The sequence below is a fragment of the Puntigrus tetrazona genome, chromosome 12 (assembly GCF_018831695.1).
Source record: "Puntigrus tetrazona isolate hp1 chromosome 12, ASM1883169v1, whole genome shotgun sequence".
NCBI lineage: Eukaryota > Metazoa > Chordata > Actinopteri > Cypriniformes > Cyprinidae > Puntigrus > Puntigrus tetrazona.
In genome coordinates, this window is record NC_056710.1 from 2,878,039 (window position 1) to 2,887,250 (window position 9,212).

The 9,212-nt window shown below is 36.3% G+C and overlaps 1 pseudogene; it reads left to right on the forward strand.

Annotated features, from left to right (window-relative positions):
• Positions 1–8,270, forward strand: part of LOC122355760 — an 8,702-nt pseudogene extending 432 nt beyond the window's left edge.
• Positions 8,271–9,212: the final 942 nt, after the last annotated feature.

Genomic DNA, 9,212 nt, shown 5'->3' on the forward strand with positions numbered 1-9,212 from the left:
ATCACAGATCCCACAAAAATATTACAGCAAAGCTCTTTGTCAATATTGTTATTGTTATAAGAGTTATTACAAAAGGCCATATTCTTGCCAAAACAGTACTTCTCTATAGTAGAATAACAATGGACAAAAAGCCCTTTTTAAGAAAAACCTTGGCCTGTAAAATTCTTTGGTAATAAATACAAAATACATACAGATATTATTGTATTTATCTCTCTATATAATTTTAGTTCAGAATTTATCTGACACGCATGCACTGCATTGCATTTCTTATGTTTTCCATATTAACTTTCTCTTGAATATGGCCTGAGGTTGATGACACACAAAAGCCAGAATGTAAAAACTAATCCCTCTTTCTGTTTTGTGCAAATAAAAACTGCTGTTAAATGTTTTAACTAGCAATAAATTGAGATCTCTACCAAATCACAAATAAAAGTTACTCAAACAACATTTACATTGTAAAATGTTGAAGAGTGCTTGAATGAGTAATGTCCATAACTTATTTTATAGTTATACAGCTGGAGCTATATGCTGAACAAAAAGTGTCGAGACTCATTTTTTTATTTGAAAATGAAGGATAATCATTCTTTTGCTGTATTAAGTAGCCATGCCTAAACTAGGAAAGCATTTTAAACAGCCTCTGTGTCTATTAATATTTTACTTATTAATAACAAGATCCTGTTTTCTAACAACTGAGTAAGAAGAAATGCTTTTCCAGTCTCATTGTAAACAGTTGAATGTGAGAATGCTGCAAAGATAAGCATCTAAATAACAACTGGGCTTTTACCCCCCTTTTTTTGAAAGTAGTTTGGGTTGGTTGTTTTTTTTTTTTTTTTTTTTGCCTGAGGTGACGAGTGTCCTATTGTCAACCTGTATACCATAGGAAAAAGAGGCTTCTCTATAGCATTAACTGAAGGTGTTAAAATATTTCAGGCCATTAAGCAAAAACCTGGCCCTGCCTGTAAGCTCATGTGAATGCAACTAATGTGTGGTTTTGTGTCACAGGTGTTTGCTTGATGTTTATATGCATTTCTTGTTGCAGGATGAAGTCCTCGCTGTATCGAAAAAGATTGTGGTCAGAGTGGAAGATCTGGTGAAGTGGACTTGTCAGGAACCGCCACAGTGGAAGCGGAGCAGTCAAAACATTCATGTGTCTCAGAGGTCTGATGGGTCACAAGATGCTAGTTATCCACAGGAAGGAAAAATGAAGAGCGAGGGTGAGTAACTGATGGAAAAAGCCTGAAGTGTGTGTGTCTGTGTTGTTTTTTTGTCTTTCTTTTTTAAGGATGTAAAGACAATATAAAATCCATTCTAAAATGTATCTGTTTGGCTCATTAAGATTAATTATGTGGGGTCATGTAATTAATATTCAACAGGTCTAGGTGTCTCATTTGGTAAAAGGGAGATAAACCATTTTTTTAAATATTTTGTTTACTGCTTTGAAAAATAAAAATTATGATAAACACAAAGAATGAGGTTAAATTAAATTAAAATAAACATGTAATGAATTTAGTTTATTGTGGTTCTGAAAAACTGCATATATGTTTGATTCAGACATTTAATAGTATAATATATAAACGCTTCAGGAATTCAGGAAGTAAGCTAGTCCTGTTTGAGGGCTTTTGTCAGAAAGTGAATAGAGACAGTAACAACTGCCTTTTTGTTTTTAAATCTCAAAATAAACTCAACTCATTACACTGGAGTAATAAACAACTAACAGCAAAAGTTGTAAATTGTTCAAGGCAGCATACACTTCCTTGACATCAAAACCTTTTGCATCCCTAAGAGATAATCAAACATTCATTACGACAACAAAAAATATAGCAATTTTAAAACAAAACACAATTTATGTTTTCCTATATTACACGAAAATTAAATATTATTTAAAATAGTTTAAATAGCATTTATGCTTGTACGTAAGGTTTTGGCCTGTCCTGACTGATTTTTACTTTTCAACCGGACTTATATGTAAATGCAAAGTGGTATAAAAATTACATTTGCATGTTGTTCTAAATACAGTCGCATTGTCAAGAGATTTCTGTTTTAGCATAAATATGCATATTTATATAATCTAAAAATCCTTTTAATGATGTCCCCTGATTTCATGCCAGCCTTGTTATTCCTTTGTTATTTCTTCATCTCTAAAACACAAGCATGTTTCTTTTCTGTAATATTCAGTTTTGATGATTTATGAGGCTTGACAGAGCGGGACCATCATGCAGTGTCGATACACATACCATTTTTAAAATGTAAATATTTATTACATTCATATAATCAATAAAGAAATAAAATCCTTTCAAAGTGAATAACATGCTTAACTATTAGCTAGCAATTAGCAAATTTGTTTGCAGTCATCAATCCTGTTACTGTCAACATGTTACTTTTCAGGGTGTTAGGTTTTAACATGTGGGTACATGTAGTTTAGGGATAAATATAGCAACTTCTTGACAAACTTTAAGTTCCTCTCATCTTGCACATTTATCTTCTATATCTATATTCTTTCTTTCTAAAATGTTAATTTTGCAACATGATGTCATCTAGTGACATTTTAATGCTAGGAGTTAGCAACACTCAAATGAGTGTCAAGTTATTTTTAAAAGATTGTCTGTGTGAAATGCAAACATATTTGTACAATACTCTGTCTTATATTATTTATTCAATTCCCTATATCATTCAGCGCGATGAGCATGGGCTACATTTCAGTTAGTAATGTTAGTATTAATAACCTACTACTGTTGGTGTTATTGTCCAGATTGAAAGATGAGTCTCAGCTGATTTGCATTTTTTCACAGCTCATTGTCAATGTAGCGCATGTAAATTTAGTTACAAAACAAAGAAGGAAGAAGGTGACTATAGAGTCTCCCTCAGTCTTTCAGTCTTCAAGAAAATCAAGATCTTGTTCTGGTTTCAGATGATCAAGCAGAAGGAACAAGATCTAATCTTCTACCTTGCCTAATAAATGAACCAGATCAGTATATTTGAAGTTCTGTGAGAGGACACAGACAAAACAGATGGGCGACATTTATCTAATGTAATCTAATTGTCTAATATGCTAAAACTAAAGTGAAGTTTAACTAAAAAAATTACAGTTTGCTATTGTCCCATGCAACTATCATAAAACAATATATAAACACACATCTCTCTTTCTTTGATATATCATTCCAGGATTTTCCCACAGTCATTTTTAATTTCCTTTTGACCCAGTAAATCCCTTTTTTAATGTCATTTTAGAAGGATATATGTTTTCCTCAAATGATGTGGTCACCCTCTCCAAAATGAGATGTTTTGGTCATCCAATATAAAAAAAAGTAAAATCCCAAAACAAAAAACAATCCTTCATGGATTTTTACAAAATGTAGATTAAAGTTTTTTTTTTTTCCAAGTGGAAAAGGCACAGATTTTGTGGAATATCTGTAGATCGGTTTCCCGATCCCTGAAATCCCCTGCTGCCTTCAGAGGTTCATGATGGAACTGCATGTTTTTTTAAAAATTAACTAGTCTGATGGTGATGTTACTGATAATTATTTTACAGTAATACATTTTCCTAAATCTATTGACTGATGTTTTTTTTTATTTGTGTTCTCCTGCAGACCCGAGCCTCTAAATTACAGCAGAAGGTTAAGGTTCTCAGTTACCCCCAGTACTGTGTCTTCCGTTCCCTTCAAAGACCGTGTCCCAGATCAGGCTAGCTCTCTAATCTGCAGACCTCACCTGCTGGCTCTGGGGGATAAAGTGGCCCTCGACACCCACACACCTAGTCCTCTACTGCCGGGATACTTTCAAGCCACCCTACTCTAGACAGCAATGCTGGCATACTGACACAGCTTGGTAGGTGCTACACATCTTGATAGATTGTCTGACCTTTGATATGTGGTGGTACTAATGCAGAAAATTTAGGTGTGCTAGGCTTGAACAGCGCTGCATGGTAAAATGTAAATGTTTATATTAGACCTATCATGTAATGATAGTCTACTATCTGATTAAGCTTAAGATCTTAGTTTTCATTACTTGATTTATGTATTTACTTTGGAACATGCTATAGGCATTTCAAATGTGATATAGTGGTTACTTTTAATTGAAAGATACTTAGGCTACATGCCATTTATTTGAATTCATTCATATGAATATTTAACTTAAAGTGAGTGTGTTCAATAGTTTATAGTTTTTACTTTGTTTTCATTGAGCAAAGTGCAGTTTAATTTGTGGTTGTTAATTCTGATATTTTGCTGTTTTGACAACTGCAAATAATTGCTTTTAACTCAAATAATGCTAGAATGGTTGCATTGTACTTTACGTCCCACGCTACATCAAACAAAATGGGACTTTCAAAATTTATATGAAATAAATTAATTTAAAATGAATTTACAAATGTTGCGAGTGTAGAGTACTGTTGCCCTAACATTTCCTATAACGTTTCTATCTCAGGATGCTCCTCTCTCAGTCTGAAGAAGCGACCTCGTAAAGAGAAAGGGCAGGGATGGCAAAGATGCTGATCAGCAAAACCATAACCATTTATCGGAGTCATGGATGGAAAGGATGAAGGTATGCAACACAATTTGGTCCACAGACATCTTTACAGTAATCCAATTGTGATGGCCAAACAGGATGTTTTAAAATTTTGAACAAATGGTGAAGTATAATGTGACGTGACTGTGCGCTTCCTGTTTTGTTTTAACTTTGATGTCTTGACTTCCTTTCACACCATTTTTGTCTCTGTATCTTTACTGTAGCTTTTTTCTGTCATAATCTTAAGTCACAGTTCGCCAATTTCTATAAACATAATTTAAAATTCTGCATAATTTAAAAAAGCTTAATTAATAATTATATAATATAATATAAATTAAAGAGTGATCTGGTATAAAAAAGGTCACAGATTAATCAACTTAGTTTAAAAAAATTTTGAAGCAAAAAATAGAAAAAGCGGACAAGGTACAAGGCTGAGTAGTTTCAGTAAGACTGTGATATTTATGTGATCTAATTAAAAAAAGCTTATTGAATAACACTGCTGTTTTTCATGCTGAACTACAATACCAAATATTATCTAATGTAAGACGAGTAGCTACTTTTAGCTAGTCAGCCTGCAAACCTTCAAAATTAGTGCCTATTAAAATCTATTTTTAAATGTGTATATACCATAGCTTACAACTTCAAGTTGGTGTGTCTGCATTGAAAGATTTATGAATTGTTTATAGAACTTTTTAACTGAATGGGATTTTAAAGTCACTTACTGCCATACACCAAATTTTCACCAATGAAATCCACCCATTTTAATAGAATCCATTAAATCTAGAATTTTGTGTGTAAACAAAAAGATTCCCCATTGCAGATTTTGCAGCAGCTTCAAGTTGAACACACTGCTTTGCAGAGTGACCAACAGCTTGCTTTGTGGTTTAAATTTGTTATATTTCATATGTTGCTACAGCATTGGCAATAGATGGTAGTTTTTTAATGTGTCTGCATCTTAATGTTTCTACTTAGAAGTTATTCAAAGAAAGATCTTCTAATGTGTTCTCTATGATTGCTAGGAAAATGTGATGGGCAGTGTGAAATGCATTGGGATGGGAACTGGCTCCCACATCCAGAGGAGCAGCTCTTCCTGGATCAGCTGTTTTCTTTATGGAGCACAGAGGTTCTCCTATAAGCAAAGTTCCCAACCTGGGTTTCAAAAAGAGTATGTATGACTGTTTATATGTGGAAATTATGTGATAAATTGAGCACCAGCCACTTAAATCAGTTACTTAGGATAACTTTTTCTGACTTAATTAACCAAGCTGCATTTTATTTGTCCACAGTTGACCTCTTCCTCATGTATTCAGTTGTAAAAAGGCTGGGGGGCTACGATAGGGTAAGTTTACCATGTTGTTTCATTACTTGGCCCTGCTGAGTAAGCTGTAATCCATCATAACGGAATGAAAGTGATAGCAGTGATCTCAGTAGTGTAAGTGAGAGTAATTGTTCTCCTCATCACCTGCAGGTGACATCACACCGTTTGTGGAAGACTGTGTACAATGAATTGGGTGGAAGCCCAGGCAGCACCAGCGCTGCCACCTGCACCAGAAGGCATTATGAAAGGTGAGTGCAAGGCTCCGATTACAACAGTTCATTCCTACTGTGTCAAAGGGCTTTGCTCAGCTAACTGATTTTTCACTTTCTCTGTTGATTTAATTCTAGGTTGATGCTCCTTATGAACTGCATGTAAGGAGAAAACACAGAACTTGGCAAAGCCTAGAGCTACATTTGTCTCGCCCACTACCATCAAAAAGACTGTGCGGGCAGAGAAAAAAGAATACAGATACCAACCAGGTGAGGATTTTGCTTTTCGTTTCTCAAAAAATAGAGAAATATTGCTAATGCTTTAGTTTGTTGCATGCAAGTAATCTGCATAAAATAAAACGCATAGTAACAAGCGTCTTGACTGACATGTTATGTGACAAGTCAGTTTTCTTTGTTCAAAGACCATTCATCTGATATAGATTATGCCACACTGCTGTATAAAAAATAATTTAAATATTTGTGCAGCGGGACAGATAGAAAATATCTTTGCACAATCACTCTCAGTTTTTGTGTAATACCTTCCTATCATATAAGATCTGCATTTAGAAGAATGTAAATACATTTTTTTCTTGCTTTTTCAGGCCTCACCACTAGATGGCGCTGTTGTACGGAAAAGAGGGAGGCCACCTGGAAAACGCAATGCCAAGGTTCTGTCCAAAGGCAGAGTTGGAAGGCCACCCTTGCACCCTAAACCTCCCCTAGAGAAACCAGCAAGACCCCATCAAGAGATTGTCCAGCCATTGACACTTTTTTTTTCAAGAACTAAAGCTCACCAATCATCCTCATGGCCAAGGTCTGTCACTTGTGTCTTCTGTACCGTGCCTCACCAACCCGTGCTGGGGCTAGATGTGAAAATGGAGACTGTAGAACCTCAAGCTCCTTCCTTTCTGTCAGTTCCTTGCAAATTGCTGGCAGGTGGTTCTTTAGAAGGATTCAGTCCTACTAAAGGATTATGTCCTTTGGACCTCTTTCGAGCTCGCCTGGGTCTTAATGGAGCGAGTACTCCTGAGGTACCTCCTCAAGATTCTACCACACCCCAACAGACAATTATGGTGCATCAGCCCAAAGTCAGTATGCCTGAGACTCCTGAGAGTCCCCAACACCAGTGTTCAGGGTGTAGCTCGGATACTTTGTCTCAGAACGGAGGACTCGCCTTGACTAGAGCTCCTCTACCGCCTCTTAGGATCCTCCCACTGGACATCGGCTGTAGTCTGCAGCTGCGCTCAACTGATGCGCACCCGCCTTGGCTCGACACATATGAACACCTTCACCAAGCGACTTTCTGAAGTTCTGGCTCAGGATCTCAGCAAGACCTCCCAACCCAATGGAAGTATTCCTCAAGACCAATCCCTCCCGCTGAACCTGAGCAAACGAGCCATCACCAAGAGGTCTACAGGAGATGTGGAACTCGCAGAACTGCAGAGTCGGGATGAACAGTTAATGACCAAAAGGCCAAAGATGGAATCTGAGGATCTTGGAGTATCTCTGAAGTGGAATGGCACGTCCCTTCTGGTGCCATTGAACCAAGACGAGCCAGCTGATCTTAGCTCTCCCAGCAGGGCCAGAGCTTTAGTTCAGGACAGGACCAGTGTGGCTTTGACTCTTCCTGAGGCCACTTGTTTCACCTTAGTGCCCAAATTAGATGTCCCCCCTGAAACGCCCTCCAGTATTGGTGCTTCCCCAGACACTCTAGCTTGTGTTTATCACCTGAAACAAGGGGAAGACAAGACCAGCGCAATTGCAGTGACAGTTAAGAAAGAACCAGAGGGTACAACTCTGATCCAGATCTAGAACCTCAACCAAACAGTGACCTCTACTCACAGTGTGTACCTACTGATGACATCAAAGAATCAGACACAGTTTCTCTCAAATTACTTTCTAGTTCCCTCCTTTCCAAGCCATCAAGCTGTTAGCATGCAGACATGGGAGCGTTACTAACGCTTGTGTACTTTATCACTCCTTTCTGCTCTGCCTTCCCCGTGGACACGTTAGTGTTGCGTATGATCAAAGAGACCGGTCTGCAGATGCGTTGCTATCTGCTAAGTACCTCCTTTTAAAACACTACTAAACTTTGAACTGATGCAGGTGGCCATGGTTCTACCAAAGATAAGGTGCCTTGAACTTGATTAGTCTATATTTTAGTACTTTTAAGTCGAAACACATGCTGTAGTTAGTGCAGCATCAAATGTCCAGCCAATAAAAGACACATGACTCATGGAGCATTCAATTTCTTTTTTTGAAAAATACAGGTATTTTAAGAAAAACAAGGACACAATATCTGGTATCTGATCCAGATATCAAACACACATTGTAACATTGCAGAAGATTTGGTCAGCTACTGTATTTTTTATTTTTTTTTCTTAAACATAAATGCTTTGTTTATAAATGGTAACTAGTTTTTATTTTATGATGAAAGCAGTGTCATTTTTGTGGGTGTAGGTTGTGTTTTGTTATTTATCTGTTTTACTCCTTTATCTCAGTTCGTCTTCACTGTTCTTAGACAGTGTAATTTTTCTTCTCTTTGTGTGTATTTGTTGAACTTTGCTATTTAAGAAAAGTCCACCGTATGACCTCTGTGCTGGATTTTATCATATTTTCCATAGCTACTCATTTTAAACAATGTACTGTATTGTGCAAATAGTATGCATATTTTGGGTCCCAATGCAAATTTCCTTTTTCTTTCTATCATTTTCTTAACATGTAGTCATATATTGTAGGTAGTTACTATTTGTGACATCATTTATAGACATTGTTGAAATGTTTACAAAGAAACAGACGTAGAGCTGCCTGTTGTGAGAAAATGGATAACTTAATTTGCGTTTCACCTCCTTTTAGACTGACCTCTCTTAATGCAATGTATTTCACAGGTTTACAGATGACAAATTATATTTTTTCATAATTTACGCTCATTTTGCTATAATGAACCGTAATTAATTGCTTGTGTAAAACATTTGTATGATCATTCTTAATTAATCTGTTGGTCGTATTTTTCTTCATTTAATTTCTGTACTTGAAAGGCAGCCAAACAGAACGCTAATCCCTATTTAATGTTAATGTATAAACTGTTGTAATATCACCAGGTTACAAAAATATTTTTTTTCTTCTTATTTTGCATGCTTATGCTAATGGGACATGGACTCTGTGACAGATTGTCATTGCAG